The 17,800-nt window shown below is 35.6% G+C and overlaps 1 protein-coding gene and 1 pseudogene across 2 annotated transcripts in view; one reads left to right on the top strand and one right to left on the bottom strand.

Moving 5' to 3' along the window:
• Nucleotides 1–17,800, bottom strand: part of CADM2 (cell adhesion molecule 2) — a 394,474-nt gene that overhangs the window by 45,392 nt on the left and 331,282 nt on the right. The window lies entirely within an intron of this gene.
• Nucleotides 7,507–16,324, top strand: LOC138091195 (olfactory receptor 6C2-like; annotated as a pseudogene).

The following is a 17,800-nucleotide window of genomic DNA, read 5'->3' as shown; positions in this document are numbered from 1 at the left end:
TAGTCTAGTGGCAGAATCTGGCAGACCAAGAGCAATCACAACAATACAGAGTCGTTAAGTGCTCTAATTCTCTCTTTTAACTGGTGCTATGAAAATACACAGTATGAGAACAGAAGAGGTATATTAGAGATACTGACATCTTCAGGAGGTTTTGAAGCATAAGTAGAAGTGTTCTAGATGGCAAGGCAGGGAAAAGACATACCCAGTAGCATAACCCAATAAAGCATGGAATGGTCAATAAATTGCCAAGGAAACACAGATGTATAGAACAGTCTTATGGACTCTGTGGGAGAGGGCGAGGGTGGGATGATTTGGGAGAATGGCATTGAAACATGTATAATATCATATGTGAAACCAAACTCCAGTTCAGATTTGATGCATGATACAGGATGCTTGGGGCTGGTGCACTGGGATGACCCAGAGGGATGGTATGGGGAGGGAGGTGGGAGGGGGGTTCAGGATGGGGAACATGTGTACATCCGTAGCAGATTCATGTTGATGTATGGCAAAACCAATACAATATTGTAAAATAAAAAAAAAAAAAATCCAAGGAAAATATGTCTGTAGGAGAGTGATTTTAGCTGAAGTTGTGGAAGACCTCTATTTCTGTAGGACTTTATTGTTTACACCATGGTTTCTATTGGTCTGCATACCAAAAAAAAGGAAAAAAAAAAAAAAAACATGAAACAGTGGATGCAAGTATGACTATCTCTTATTTATCAGGCTGTGAAAAGCATGACTTACCTACAGAGATACAGCAAGGAAATAACATGATTGTGGCTAAAATTTCAGGTGTCCCAGCTCTTGGTTTGTTGGGTTTTTTTTTTTCCTACAACAAAATTCTGCTCTAGTTCTTATTCGTACACGTTCAAATATCAGACACAAAAATGCAAAGTAATGAGAAAGGGCAAAGAAATTCGGGAATTAGGCAGACCTGGATTTGAATCACAGACTTGGTCTTGTTGAAAGAACTTGATTTTAATTCTTTCTTTTAATATAAATTTATTTATTATAATTGGAGGTTAATTACGTTACAATATTGTATTGGTTCTGCCATACATCAACATGAATCCGCCACAGGTATACACGTGTTCCCCATCCTGAACTCCCCTCCCTCCTCCCTCCCCATACCATCCCTCTGGGTCAGTCTTTTGGACTCTGTGGGAGAAGGCGAGGGTGGGATGATTTGGGAAAATGGCATTGATTTTAATTCTTAACTTCTTGGAAAATATTTCTAAACTTATAAAACAGAACATTCACTGACACATAATAAATACTCAGTTACTGATGGCTATTATTATTTGCAAAAAGAAATCTTAATGACACAGATAACCATGATGATGTGATTACTCTTCTAGAGCCAGACATCCTAGATTGCAAAGGAAAATGGGCCTTAGGAAGCATCACAATGAACAAAGCTAGTGGAGGTGATGGAATTCCAGCTGAGCTATTGCAATTCCTAAAAGATGATGCTGTGAAAGTGTTGCACTTAATATGCCAGCAAGTTTGGAAAGCTCAGCAGTGGCCACAGGATTGGGAAAGGTCAGGTTTCATTCCAATCCCAAAGAAAAAGCAATACCAAAGTATGTTCAATTGCACCGCACAATTGTATTTATCTCATATGCTAGCAAAATTATTCTCAAAATTCTCCAAGCCAGGCTTCAACAGTATATGAACCAAGAGCTTCCAGGTATTTAAACTGGATTTAGAAAAGGCAGAGGAACCAAAGATTAAATTGCCAACATCCATTGGATCATAGAAAAAAATAGAAGTTCAGAGAAACATCCTCTTCTGCTTTATTGACTACACCAAAGCCTTTGACTGTATGGATCACAACAAACCATGGAATATTCTTCAACAGATGGGAATACCAGATCATCTTACCTGCTTCCTGAGAAACCTGTATACAGGTCAAGAAGCAAGAGTTAGAACCAGACATGGAACAAAGGACTGGTTCCGAATTGGGCAAGGAGTATATCAAGTCTGTATATTATCACTGTGCTTAGTTAACTTCTATGCAGAGTACATCATGCGAAATGCCAGACTGGATGAAGCATAAGCTGGAATCAAGATGTCCAGCAGAAATATTAATAACCTCACATATGCAGATGACACCACCCTAATGGCAGGAAGCAAAGAGGAACTGAAGAGTCTCTTGATGAAGGCAAAAGAGGAGAGTGAAAAATCTGGCTTAAAACTCAACATTCAAAAAACTAAGATCATGGCATCCGGCCCCATCGCTTCATGGCAAAGAGATGGGAAAACAATGGAAACAGTGAGACACTTTATTTTCTTGGGCTCCAAAATCAGCACAGATGGTGACTGCAGCCATGAAATTAAATGATGCTTGCTTTTTGGAAGAAAAGCTACAGCCAATCTAGACAGCATATTAAAAAGCAGAGATATTACTTTACAGACAAAGTTCTGTCTAGTCAAAGATATTATTTTTCCAGTAGTCATGTATGGATGTTAGAGTTGGACTATAAAGAAAGCTGAGCACAGAAGAATTGATACTTTTAACTATAGTGTTAGAGAAGGCTCTTGAGGGTCCCTGGGACTGCACACAGATCAAACCAGACAATTCTAAAGGAAATCAGTACTGAATATTCTTTGGAAGGACTGATGCTAAAGTCGAAACCAATACTTTGGCCACTTGATGCAAAGAAATGACTTACTGGAAAAGACCCTGAGTTTGGGAAAGATTGAAGGCAGGAGGAGAAGGGGATGACAGAAGATGAGATGTTGGATGACATTACCGACTCAATGGACATGAGTGTGAGCAAGCTCCAGAACTGGTGATGGACACGGAGGCCTGGTGTGCTATAGTCCATGGGGTCGCAAAGGGTTTGACACGGCAGAGTGGCTGAAATGAACTGATAGTTATTTGATTATCACTATCATTGTTATTTTATTTTACATGAGATATGCCTATCTTTCAAAAATAATCACTGTTTTGGTTTGCTAAGAAATATTTTCAAACTTGTTTTATGCTATGTTATATTGCATTTGTCTGTTTAAATTATCTTGTCTTCTTTATTTTTAGTCCCTAAACTCCTTATGAATAAGTAAACATTTATTCCTGCACTCCTGATGTTTAGTTCCACTGTTATTGCAAGGCTGAGATATTAAAAAAAAAAAAAATTGAGGGAAATAAACAAAATCTTGTCATATAATAGTTGTGTAATGTAAATTATATTTGTTATATTTTATTATTTAATTTAAATGATGAATTACTTTATAAACTTAAGATCTGACATCTACCTGCCATGCCCCAAATAAGCAAATTAGTTTACTATATTCCTCATCATTATTATCCCACAATCTGCTTTTAAAGATGAAGGAAGAGTTTATCAGATGAAGACTGAAGGAAGATATAGTACATTCATTTGTATAAACATCTTAAAGACAAAGATAAAATTTAGGTGAGTATGCTTGCTTAAGCTCCTAGTGGAGACTAATGTCCTGACCAGTGTTAAGAATACTGAAACTAATAGTGCATCATTTATTTTTATAATTACTCCTAAATATATAGTCAATTTTACAATATTACTGAAGCAAGCCCAGATATGCTTATTAAGAGAAATATTTGCAAAAGTGCTTAACATGATCCAAGTTTTGCTGGTATCTATTCAAGCCAATTTTGATTTGTGTGGTTACAGATTTATTATCACATAACACGGACAATTGTAGTGTCAACCTATTAATATCTGAGCAATATATAATTGCTTCCAATTACTAATAATGTTCTAATTTAAGTAGACCTCTGGTCTCAGATAATTTGCCTGTAGGTTCTATAATGTTTTATAAAGTATATTTTGGAAGGAATGTAATTTTCCTTTATTTCAACTACTGTTCGATATGAGAATCCAATGTATATTCCAGGAGCAGAAATTAAAATTAATGATGCTCTAAGCCAGGATAAGTAAAAAATAATAAATTTCAGAATACGAATATACATTGAGGTGATAAAGTTAGAGACGTGGTCTGTCCTGTTGTAAGTGAAAAGTAGGTCAGAATCAATACAGTAAGGTTTAGACCTGTTAAAGGGGCTAATCTAACACCACAGGGTCCAGCAGGTAATGAAAATAGGGCATTGCTCCCTAAAGGCTGCAACTTACTGCTGCTATTTGGGAAAAAGAAGATTCTAAGGTGAAAAATGTCCCATTCACATACTAATGTGATTTAGTTTATCAAGCTGTGTGAAGTTTACATTGGCAAGCTGCAAGTAGAGTTTAGGGCTGGTGAGAAAAATTAGGGCAAATTTCAACTGAAACAAATGGAGAAGGCAATGGCACCCCACTCCAGTCTCTTGCTTGGAAAATCCCATGGATGGAGGAGCCTGGTAGGCTGCAGTGCATGGGACTGCAAGCAGTTGGACACGACTGAGTGACTTCACTTTCACTTTTCACTTTCCTGCATTGGAGAAGGAAATGGCAACCCACTCCAATGTTCTCGCCTGGAGAATCCCAGGGACGGGGGAGCCTGGTAAGTTGCCATCTATGGGTTCGCACAGAGTCGGACATGACTGAAGCGACTTAGCAGCACAGCAACAATTGAAACAGAAGAATAGACAAGAGAGAATTAGAATATGGGGTATGCCTATGAATTTACCTCTTTGGGTCACCCAAGATTTAGTGAGAAATTAACGGAAGGAAAGAATTAAATTAGACTGACTTCCCTGGTAGCTCAGCTGGTAAAGAATCAGCCTGCATTGCAGGAGTCCCCACTTGGATTCCTGGGTCAGGAAGAACCTCTGGAGAAGGAATAGGCTACCCACTCCAGTATTTGTGGGCTTCCCTGTTGTCTCAGCTGGTAAAGAATCTGCCTGCAATACAGGAGACCTGGGTTCAATCCCTGGGTTGGAAAGATCCCCTGGAGAAAGGAAAGGCTACCCACTCTAGTCTTCTGGCCTAGAGAATTTCACGGACTGTGTAGTCCATGGGGTCACAATGAGTCAGACAGGACTGAGCAACTTCCACTTTGAATTCATCATTGTCCTTAATACAGATTCCTATTTCAGAAAAACTTTGAAATTGGGGCTGACATTAAAGAAGAGCTGGTAGTTCTAAAACCTAACAGCTTTTAGATAAATACTGTTCTTTAAAAGTGGTGAACAAACTTCTAGAACTGTAATCCTGGAAGATAGCCACTACATTTCTTTCAGAAGTGAAGCAGAAATGCAAGGAATTCTCTCAAAGGTATTAAAAAAGAGCTAAAAACCCATCCAAGATAATTGTCTTCTTGAATAATGGGATTTTCTCTAATAATGTAAGAGATTTGGCCACATGATGAATACTGACTCTCACAAAAGAGTGTGTGTGTATATATATATATACTGGAGCAGGCTGCCATTTCCTCTTTCAGGGTATCTTTTTGATCCAGGGATTGAACTCTAGTCTCCTGGCTCTCTGCATTGCAGGCAGATTCTTTACCCACTGCAGACTGATTGCAGCCATGGAATTAAAAGACCCTTGCTCCTTGGAAGAAAATCTGTGACAAACATAAACAATGTGTTAAAAAGCAGAGACATCACTTTGCCAACAAATGTCTGCATTGTCAAAGCTATGGTTTTTCCCGCAGTCATGTGAGAATGTGAGACGTGGACCATGAAGTCTGTGAGTAGAAGAATTGATACTTTCAAACTGTGGTGTTGGAGAAGACTCCTGAGAGTCCCTTGGGCAGCAGGAGATCAAACCAGTCAATCCTGAAAGAAATCAACCCTTAATATTCATTGAAAGGATTATCTCTGGAGTTCTAATACTTTGACCACATGATGTGGAGAGCCAACTGATTGGAAAAGACTCTGATGCTGGGAAAGATTGAAGGCAAAAGGAGAGGAAGGGCAGCAGAAAACAAAATTGTTAGATAACATCACCGACTCAATGGACATGAGTTGGAGTAAATTCCGGGAAATAGTGGGGAACAGGGAAGCCTGGTGTGCTATAGTACATGGGTTTGCAAAGAGTTGGAATCTACTTAGAGACTGAACAACACCAAAACATATTTTACAACTTTTCTTTGAGAAATCAAAAGACAATGTTGAGATGTCATGTAGTTAATTGGCAAAGCATATTTAGAATAGGATTAGGGAATGATATTTATTTGATCAAATCATAAGAACCTGAGGACACAAATAGATATCTTTTCTTGGTTGTGTTTTACTTATGCTATTCTAAAATTCTTCTTTTTATATGTTACTCCAAACTGAAGTTTTATTTAGGTACAAGTTTGCAAAACAATTTCTCTTTCAGCCTGTTTAGAGTGATGTGAGCCCACCTTTACTTTAGGGGACAGAAAGAGGCCTGCAGGTCAGCTGAAAGTAATCAAAATAGTGTTTGATATATTGTGGTTAGAAAAGAATTACTGTACATTTCTTTTGAATTGATTTTATTCTGAAAAAACTGTAACTTCTTTTTCTATCTAAATATTCCCATTCCAACTTTGTCTCTTCAGTAGATAAAGGTGAAAGTTTTAAAATAAATCCTTTGTTACATTTAAATTTATTTAAATCCCTAATTGCATCCTTGGTAATTTCTGTTTTCTTTATTATAAAAAAGAACAATTTGGGGGAACTGTATTATTTTATCTTGATTATATAGTAAAGACATATTAATCATCATTAAATAAGAATAAAACATAATGATTCTCCTAAGTGTTAACATTATCATAAAATGCCAGGACAATTCAGATGTTAAGATTTTAGAAATTATTTGAAGGGACAATAAAAGGGTAAATTTAAGTTTTTTACATCTCCTCACATTTGTAGCTCTAGGCTGATGAGAATGATAATTTGGTAGGTTGTGATTAACAAAACATGCTAGCTTTTAGGCTTCAGAGAAAGAAGTAGGAGTTACAACTGGTAGCTATATTAACATTACCATACCATCATTTAATTATATTTCTTCCTCATTCACCAGAAATTTTTACTTATCTGTCATTAACCTCTATCTTTAAATAAGTTTTTGCTGTAAAATGACAAAATGTGTACATAATTTTCTCTTATGTATTATCTACAAAAATTTTATTTTTTTGTTTTTTGTGATCATATTTGCATTTATTTATTTTAAAAATTGTAGTATAGTTGATATTAGTTTCAGATATACAGCATAGTGGTTGATATCTTCATAGATTACATATATAATATCAGAAAAAAGGGCATCTGATGATTAGTATTTCACTGAAATTCTTGTTGCAAAGCTGTTTAAGTATATATATTTGTGTGTGTTTGCATGTACAGTAAATTACAATATAAACTGCATATCTCACCATATTTTGTGTCAAAACTGAACGCCAAGTTTCTAACCTATCAAGGGATATATCAACAGGGCTTACAGCTCTGAATTAAGTTAAAAATACTCACTTATAATAATAATGTAAGATAATACATGTAAGATAATATTGTTTAGCTCTTCTAAACAAAAGCTACTGTAAAACATTTTCTCACTGTCTTCTCAGATTGTACCTCCCTCAGTTTTACAGGAAGACTGTAGAAGTCAGGACCCAGAAATGAGAAACCACACATCAGTATTCAGTTTCATCCTCCAGGGATTAACAGATAACCTACAAATGCAGATTTTGACTTTTATATTTCTACTCATCACATACATGTTGAATATAATTGGAAACCTGGTCATCATAACCCTCATATTAGCGGATTCTCACCTTAAAACTACAATGTACTTTTTTCTCCAAAATTTTTCCTTCTTAGAAATCTCATTCACTCCTGCCTGCATTCCTAGATTCTTGTACAGTATATTAACAGGAAACAGGACCGTTACTTATAACGCTTGCCTGTTCCAACTAGTTTTTACATCTATGTTTGGTGTAACAGAATTCTTTCTCTTGGTCACCCTGTCCTATGATCATTATGTAGCCATCTGCAAACCCCTGCATTACATGACCATCATGAACCACAGATTCTGCAAAATGCTTTTCTTCTGCTGTTGGATAACCACTTTCTTAATTGTTTTTCCACCGTTTTGCTTGGGACTGAATCTGGAATTCTGTGACTCTGTCATTGATCACGTTTTTTTGTGATGTTTATCCACTCCTGAAGATCTCATGCTCAGATCCACGGTTCATGGAAGAGATAACTCTTGTTTGCTGTGTGTTGGTATTTATCACGACTCTTATATGTGTTGTTCTGTCCTACATATGTGTCATCAGAACAGTTCTAAGGTTCCCCTCTGCCCAGCAAAGGACAAAAGCTTTTCCCACCTGTTCTTTCCACTTTGTTGTGGTTTCTATCACCTATGGAAGCTGCATGTTTGTCTATATCAAACTTTCATCAAAAGATGAAATGACTATCAATAAGGAAGTAGTGATACTTACGACTTCCATTTCCCCCATGTTAAACCCATTTATTTATACTCTGAGAAACAAACAAGTGAAACATCTCAAAGAACTAAGAGAATGTTGAGGTCAGGTTCCCTAAACAATTGTCTTATGTGTATATCCTCTATTATCTCTTCCTAAGTGAGATCTGGTCTTCTATTCTGATTAAGTCATTTCTTTTTTCTTTTCTTTTTTTTTTTTTACTTAATATTCAACTTTATTTTCTCCTTGCCCAGTTTTATTTATTTATTTATATTTTTAAACCATCTATCATTCATTATTATTACTTTTTGTTTTTACTTTACAATATTGTATTGGTTCTGCCATACATCAACATGAATCCAGCACGGGTGTACACATGCTCCCCATCTTGAACCCCCCCTCCCACCTCCCTCCCCGTGCCATCCCTCTGGGTCATCCCAGTGCACCAGCCCCAAGCATCCTGAATCCTGCATCAAACCTGGACTGGCGACATAAATCACAGCAGGATCCTCTATGACCCACCTCCCAGAATACTGGAAATAAAAGTAAAAATAAACAAATGGGACCTAATTAAACTTAAAACTTCTGCACAACAGAGGAAACTATAAGCAAGGTGAAAAGACAGCCTTCAGAATGGGAGAAAATAATAGCAAATGAAGCAACTGACAAACAGCTAATCTCAAAAATATACAAGCAACTCCTGCAGCTCAATTCCAGAAAAATAAACGACCCAATCAAAAAATGGGCCAAAGAACTAAATAGACATTTCTCCAAAGAAGACATACGGATGGCTAACAAACACATGAAAAGATGCTCAACATGACTCATTATCAGGGAAATGCAAATCAAAACCACAATGAGGTACCATTTCACGCCAGTCAGAATGGCTGCGATCCAAAAGTCTACAACCAATAAATGCTGGAGAGGGTGTGGAGGAAAGGGAACCCTCTTACACTGCTGGTGGGAATGCAAACTAGTACAGCCACTATGGAGAACAGTCTGGAGATTCCTTATATGAAGCGAATCGCCAGTCCAGGTTCGATAGATGATACTGGATGCTTGGGGCTGGTGCACTGAGACGACCCAGAGGGATGGTACGGGGAGGAAGGAGGGAGGGGGGTTCAGGATGGGAAACACGTGTATACCTGTGGTGGATTCATGCTGATGTATGGCAAAACCAATACAATATTGTAAAGTAATTAACCTCCAATTAAAATAAATAAATTTATATTTAAAACAAAAAAAAAAAAAAAAAAACCTGGAAATAGAACTGCCCTATGACCCAGCAATCCCACTGCTGGGCATACACATGGAAGAAACCAAGAATTGAAAGACACACGTGTACCCAAATGTTTGCATACAAAAATTTTAAATGATAGATTGCTACAAAGAAAATAATTATGACAGTTTATCTCATAAAAGTTACTTATTAGTTATTAAATATGAAAAATACAGTATATAAAATAGTAGGTGTTTGCACAAATGTATAAGGAATAGCTTCATAACATGTTGTATATATTACTTCTATTTTTTCTATGCCAATATGATATAAATTATGACATTTTAAAAAGTAACAAAAGTTAAGAAGTGATGTCTACCCATAGAGTGACACGAGTTTGTTACATATTAAGGAAATTTCAAGGTAATTACAAAATTATTTGTTTTACCTAGATAATGAAATTATTAACTTTTCTTTAATGTCGTAATTCATTGTATGAGACCACAGCTATAACAGGAGAAAGGGACCTGAGTATGAATTAAATCAAATATATTGAACAAGATGGCTTCCAGGATCTTTTATGTTATTCTACTACAATATGCATTTCATTTCACTGTGTAATAAAGACACTATACAGTACCAAACGTACCATATATTTAATCATATTAAATTATAAGACATTTGTAGTAAATTTGAATTTATTAATAAATATATATATATCTTTATGCTTAAGAGACAAGTTATTTAATATTAAAATTGATCTATCAACACTTGAAAATGGAGAAAACTTCAGCACTTACATATTTTATTTTAGTATGAGTTATAGTTATGTGAAGAGTATATGTCTTTTAACAGAATTCTAATTGGTATGTCTTCTATACAGTCACAGCTAAAAATAAGAAATACTATGTGCATGCATTTATATAGTACAACTTTTTATATTTCTAATCAACATTAAAGCATATATTTTTATTTGTTCAATTCTACATTTGAGTTCCTCTAAAATGTATAGAGCATTAATATTTTTTTCTAAGCTTTTATGTAGCTATTTTGTTATAATTAAAAGGCTGGAAATTTTTTGCTATGTTTTCTAAGCTATTGAATTTTGAATTTGAGTTTGTAATCTTCCACTTTTCAAAATCTCTCACTATACTTATTAATGTGGTTAATTATATAAATTCTATAAAAGTGGTCAATTATACATAAATTATATATAAAATTATATAAACAATTTATAATTGCTTAATATTAAGCCATAGTTTAATTATTGATGATAAATTAATTTTGATAAAGCATGATTTTTTTTAACATGTTATTGTATTATATTTGCTAGTATTTCATTTAGGATTTTTCCATCAGTATTTGTAAGTTAAAAGTGATTTCCATGATAGTCACAATGGAGGAAGGAGGGGATGGGAAGAACTGAAAGAGTAGCTTTGACATGTGCTCACTACCTTGTGTACAATAGCTAGTGAGAAGCTGCTGTATAGCACAGGGGGCTCAGCTCTGTGTGCTGTGATGACCTAGAGGGCTGGGAAGGGGGTGAATAGGAGGCAGGCTCAAGAAGGAGGGGATATTTATTTACTTATAGTTGATTTAGGCTGTAGTATAGCATAAACTAACACACCATTGTAAAGCAATTATCATTCAATTAAACAAAGTAACTACCAGTGTTCTTTTTCCCCCCTGCTATATCTTTATAAGACTTTTAACAACTGATGTTTTGATGTCATTATATTAAAAAAATGGAAAACTTTTAAAATAGCACCTATTTAGGATTTGATGTAGTTAGCAGAGCTGTGATATAAAGCATATCCTTACACAGTATCTGTAATTTTGCCTATTTATAAATATATTTTTATAAATTATATCTTCCTAGAAACATATCTTGGAGAAGGTAATGGCACCCCACTCCAGTACTCTTGCCTGGAAAATACCACGGACGGAGGAGCCTGGTAGGCTGCAGTCCATGGGGTCACGAAGAATCGGACACTTACTGAGCGACTTCACTTACACTTTTCACTTTCGTGCATTGGAGAACGAAATGGCAACCCACTTCAGTGTTCTTGCCTGGAGAATCCCAGGGACGGGGGAGCCTCGTGGGCTGCCGTCTATGGGATCGCACAGAGTCGGACACGACTGAAGCGACTTAGCAGCAGCAGCAGCAGAAACATATCTATTACACACAGGTTTTCGAATCCTTCTGCCTAGAGTTATGGTATGCCTTTAATTATTTTAATCTCTTCTTTATTGGAAATCTTTACTCTCTTGATTAATTTTATATGTTGTTGATCTTTTCTTTTTTCTAGAAAGATTAACTAAGCATTTGAAATCTTTACTGATTTCTTTGCTGACCTTACCAATTCTGTAGTTTGCTTTCTAATTAGTTAATTTCTGCTTTTATCTTTATTTCCTCTCTTCTAGATTTTTACATTAAAATATTCTGGTTATATACAGTTTTTAAAGATTTATATCTGCTTGTTTTTATTTCCCCTTTCTTCCTCCCTTCCTCCCTCCCTTTCTTTCTCTCTCCCAACCATGTTCAGCACTATGATTTTTCCTGTGAATAACATTTCAGACAGTCCTTATGTATTTTATAGATTTTCTGTTTTCAAGTTAGATTTTAATCAAAGGTTTTTTCTTTATGTTTGACTCGTGAGTTTACTTCTAAATATTGTTTATATTGCCACTTAAATATTTTCTTTCATTGTCATTATATTCTGGGATTATTGAGTTCATGACAGAGAAAATAATTTATAATACTGCTTTTACATTATCTTTTACTGATTGCCGTTTTCTTTGCTACTCCATAGGTAATTGATTAAAAAATTAGTCATATATAAAAAATACCCCTTATTTTTAAGGCAGAATTTTTTATATGTCAATCAATTATATTTTTGCTATTATTCAGCTTATGTATATAGTTAATATTATTTGACCTGTCAAGGTCAAATGTATGTTTCTACAACACGTAATGCCACATACACAATTTCTAGATAATTATCTTTGCAATCCATGTTTATGTGTGCTCAGTTGCACAGTTGTGTCCAACTCTTTGCAACCCCATGAATGGTAGCCCACCAGGCTCTTCTGTCCATAAATTTTCCAGGCAAGAATACTGGAGCAGATTGCCATTTTCTGCTTCTGGGGTTCTTCCTGACCCAGGGATTGAACCTGTGTCTTACATCTCCTGCATTGGCGGGAGGATTCTTTACCACTGCACCACCTAGGAAACTCCTCTTCTTCCTACTACTGTCAATTTGAAGTGACCATCTTTATTTCATGTATTGTTGCTACCTGAACTCAAATTAAAGGGTTGAAAAGATTATATAGAGCAGTGGCTAATGAGAAATTTTCCAGGTGGTCTTAAAAGGGGGAGCAAAGTTCACAAGTCTCAAGCAATGTTTTACCAAGATAAACAACAAGTAACAAGTCCATCACTTAGGGCACTACCTAAATATAAAAATATAAATGAGAAAATGTAAAATTCAAAAGTAATATAAATAAAATCCAATTAAGAACTTGTCTCAGAATCTTCATGTGACAATTAAAAAAAATGTTTGTGAACAGCTCTTGAAAAAAAAAAAATATTAGCTTTTATGTTGTGTAAAAGGAGCACCAGCTTTTGCAATTAAATAGTTATATTGTCAACTACTTCCTATGATGAAAATGCCAAAGAAGGCTATACCTTATCAAAATAAGTCACATAAACACAATTTGGAGTTTTAACAAAATATCATTTAAATCTTCCCTTTAAAAAAATACAATTAACAACGTATCAGAAGTAGAGTGCACAAGCTCCAAAAATACAATTAACTTCTTATGTCAAAGAAAAAAAAATAGAAAACTAACGAAATAAATAAATTTGTCAAAGCCTTAAAAACAGGTTTTCTGCCCTAAAGTTCTGAGATAATTGAAGATCAGGGTCTTGAGAAACAAATGTTTTCTGCTATCCATGTATGCAGGTAATGTCAACAGTGAGGCGAATATCTACAGCAGATACACCATTTTCCTTTTGATCATTCAAATACAAGGAAGAATACAAAAAATACAGCATCAGGTCTGCTTTTTTTAAACTGCTAGAATTCAAGCTTTTATCCTTTAATATGTAATAAACATCATTACATATATATCTACAGTGAAAATCATTACTGCCAAATACACTGTATTGCTGTACTAATGGTTCTTTTTCTCATACAGAAGGGAATATTTGGGAAAAATAAGGAACATTTTATTTCAAATGCATTTATGTATTGAGAAGATTCAAGGTAATTTAAAATTGGTAGATGATACTCCATATAATTGAAAACTGAAATAAAAGATTAAAATTAATAGCATTTTCAAGGTATAATCCTCATAAATTTATGAAAAGATAACCTTATTAATCAAATTACATAAAATTCATCTGGGTCAATTTAGAGCCAAATTGTCCTTGAACTAGAAAAACATCAAAATGAACCTGTTTGCTTTTTAATTATTATGGATCAAGATGGAAAATTAAAATTTAGCCCTTTAAATCCTCTGGGGTTACCAAGGATTTTTGAAATTGTCATTTTAGTTTGCACAGATTACACACTGACTACTTCCACCTCACCCAAGCATTGGATTAAGCATCACATAAGGTTAGTATTTTTTATTTGAAAATGACATTTATACAGAGAGAATGTAATGATGAGAACTCCAGTTCATGTTTCAAAATCACACAATCTAGTATAATGATTCTACAATGATTGACATTTTTTTGCACAGTTTGTAATCAGATATGCATAATGTTCAAATGTACTCTCTAAACTAAAGATTTAGTGTCCTATTTTCCTTTTCAATGGATATGTAACTGAGGAGAAAACTAACACCCAGTTTGTTTCAGTTCTGATACGAATGTGAGAAAAAGCTGCCCATCTCTTTTGTTCCCAGCCTACAAAGTTAAGTTTCATTTGACTAGGAAAGATACTAATTTTTATATTTTGGCATACTGCTTCTTGAAATATCCTCAATTGGGAAAAACAAAATTGAATCTCAAGTCTAAAATTATCCTACACATGATGTTTTAGAATGCCATGGTTAGCTGGAATTTCATGAGATGATGAACTGGAACTTTCAAGTTACAAATCATAAGGCCATGTCAGAAAAAATCTGTTTCTGATTTCTTCAGCTACAGCTCACATTTTCCTCTTAACTCTGTCTTGGTCTGTCTGAGATTAATTTGCAGGAGATGTTCAGTAGAAAGAGCAAGACATTATTCACTTAAAATGTAAGATAAAAATATCTTTTTTTTGCAGTTGGTATAAAAATGTCATAGTCTTTCATTATTTTTCCCACACTTATTGAACAGGACATGAAATTTCAAAGTCTTAGAAGAGACAAAAATTCTTTGTAGCAACTTAAACATTTCCTTGGGTTTGATAGCTTTTGGAGTGTGTAAACTGGAGAGGTTCAACTCATTAGCCAACACTGATAATCTGCTAAATTCTCTTTCATTTGCTCTTTCAGGAAAGTGTCATTTGCTTGGCAAAAGAAAAGGGTGGATTAAGCAATAAGAGTTAGGTCTTGTACTTCACAGCCTGATGCAATAGAACAAACTGTGTAACTAGATTTGTTTCTTTGCCTGGAAAATCCCATGGTCAGAGGAGCCTGGTAGGCTGCAGTCCATGGGGTCGCTAAGATTAGTCAGACACGACTGAGCGACTTCACTTTCACTTTTCACTTTCATGCACTGGAGAAGGAAATGGCAACCCACTCCAGAGTTCTTGCCTGGAGAATCCCAGGGATGGGGGAGCCTGGTGGGCTGCTGTCTATGGGGTCACACAGAGTCGGACACGATGGAAGCGACTTAGCAGGAGACTCAGTTTAGGTTTTATTCCGTGATTTAACAGTGTGTAGAACTCTGAGCATGAAAAGTGTTAGTGAAAGTGTTAGTCACTCAGCTGTGTCCAACTCTTTGTGACCCTAGCCCACCAGACTCCTCTGTCCATGGAATTCTCCAGGCAAAAATACTGGCGTGAGTTGCTATTCCTTTCTCCAGGGGATCTTTCCCACCCAGGGATTGAACCTGGGTCTCTTGCATTGCAGGCAGATTCTTGACCATCTGAGCCATCAGGGAAGCCCTTGGATCATGGAAAGAGCAGCCTGTTAACGTTACTCTCAGTGTCACTTTATTCTTCCTTTCCTTTATTCCCCCTACCCAAGTACATCCTCACTTATTATTATTTTTACCATCTAGTATAACTGTTGTTACTATTTGCAATATGCATTATATTTAGTTTTTGAATATAGGCATAGTTTAAATAAATACTAATAAATTGCTGGAATCTGGGAAGTTGTGTAGCTCAGCCTGTTCCTCTGCTCTGACAAAGATAAAAAGATTTAGGGGATAAAGCGTGTAGCAGGAGGAGGACAGGAGAAGCAGAGCAAAGGGGTCTGTTCATATTCTCAAATTAGTAAAACTCACGGTGGTGGAAAGTTACCACCAGAGGAATTCCTAAAGCAGAATGGTCCTCAAAACATTCTGCTCATGATTTCAATAGGTTTAAGGTCGCCTCCAGGTAGAAGTCACCTGAATCTCTAGCAAATCCTCACTTGTTACAATTGGCAGCTTACTCCTAGTGGAAAAAACTTTCAAGACTAAAGATACACTTGCCTTCAAGATTCTAAAATCTCATCCTTTTCTCATCCATTACTCTCTAAAATAAAAATCAAATATTCAACAGGTCAAGTGCTTCTTCACAATTTCATCAGGTCAGGCAGAGTTTCCCTGTTGGTAGGGAAAGGATTACCCATGTAATGGGATGAGGTATATACTTCTAAATTCAGAATCTTTCCTCTGATTCCTGCCAACACACTAACAATTCTGCCATCATAGATGAAAATTTTTGTGTCAACGCACTAAGGCTTGTGATTGACCACTTCAGGGGACACATTTTGACAAAGCGACATCCCACATTAATTCCTTATAGTATGTTAGTTAACCAGAGAGTAGTGTTTTCAAAAATTTGCAAAATTTGATACTGAAATACTTCTGGGAAGATTACATGATTTGGTACTGAGCCAAACATTGATAACAGGTTATTAAAAGCAAAAGCTTTAGAAAAGCTATAAGTAGAAACCATTTATGACTGCTCCTGGAGTCCTATTATGATAAATACACCAGGTAGTGTCCTGATTGTGGTGCTGGGAGAAAAGGTGACAGTAGATGGAGCAAGAAATGATTCCTGCTTTTATTAGGAGTTAGCAAGATGGAAGAAGAAGGATGTTCTTTGCAGAGGAAAGCATGTGGCTTAGGCATGAGAGAGAGTTTTGGAAGAAACTTAAGATCCTTTCGCATCTCAAGGACCAAGAAAGGTGGTCTATTCTGGTAAGTGGAGGGTGTTCCTGTGGGGTAAAATTGCCCTGAGAGGGACTGTGTCAGTCCAAGGGCATTGGTGAGATACTGATGGGTTTTGCATAAATTTATATTTTATGAAGATGTCTCTAAATGCTTTGTGGAGTATGAGAAAGAAATAAAATTTGGAATCAGGGGGAAAACGTGGCTACTGCAGAAATAGCCAACAGCAAGGATATTTTTTTTCTCTATGTTTATTATTATTTTGCTAAGAATTAGACTAGGCTTATTTAATGAATAGGATAAAATTAACCTGCAGATTCAACTCCAGGCAAATGTTAGATAAAGATTTAACTCTTCATGAAGCACGGCATTCATCTTGCATCCCTTTATCTCTGTACATTGGAGTATGGCATAGCGCCATGGTTTTGTTTCCTAACTGTGAGCTGAAGCACCCCATGGCACCACAGTGACCTCACAAGAGCACTGTGGAACATTTTAGATTTGTCAGAGAGTCAGAGCAGTATTTGTTGAACACCACATGAACTACTAGCCAGTGACAGATCAGGGTTTCAATATTAGATTGCTCCACATTCCTCTCTGTGGTGCCATTACTTTGTGAATCTGGGGTTTCAGTATCTGCTGTGATAAAAAGCAAGTACCATGTAAATAGCAATGTGTAAATCATATGCCATTTTTTTTTCCTAGAATCTTACTTATTTTGACATTTGAAAAACTATAAAGGAACATTTTGGGCTTTTATTTCTGTTTTGTTCTGTTTCGTCTTTTGCAAAATTCTCCATCAATTCTATCATTCATTAACTATAATCTTCCTTCCTATCTAGTGCAATTATAAGAGAATTTGGATATTCCTTGTCAATCTTTTTTTTTTCCTTCTTCCAGTTTTATTGACATATAATTGACATACAGCACTATGTAAATTTGGA

The sequence above is a fragment of the Capricornis sumatraensis genome, chromosome 1, assembly GCF_032405125.1.
Source record: "Capricornis sumatraensis isolate serow.1 chromosome 1, serow.2, whole genome shotgun sequence".
In the NCBI taxonomy this organism is placed as follows: Eukaryota; Metazoa; Chordata; class Mammalia; order Artiodactyla; family Bovidae; genus Capricornis; species Capricornis sumatraensis.
Note: the sequence above shows the minus strand (reverse complement) of the source record. Positions and strands in the feature narration are given on the sequence as shown.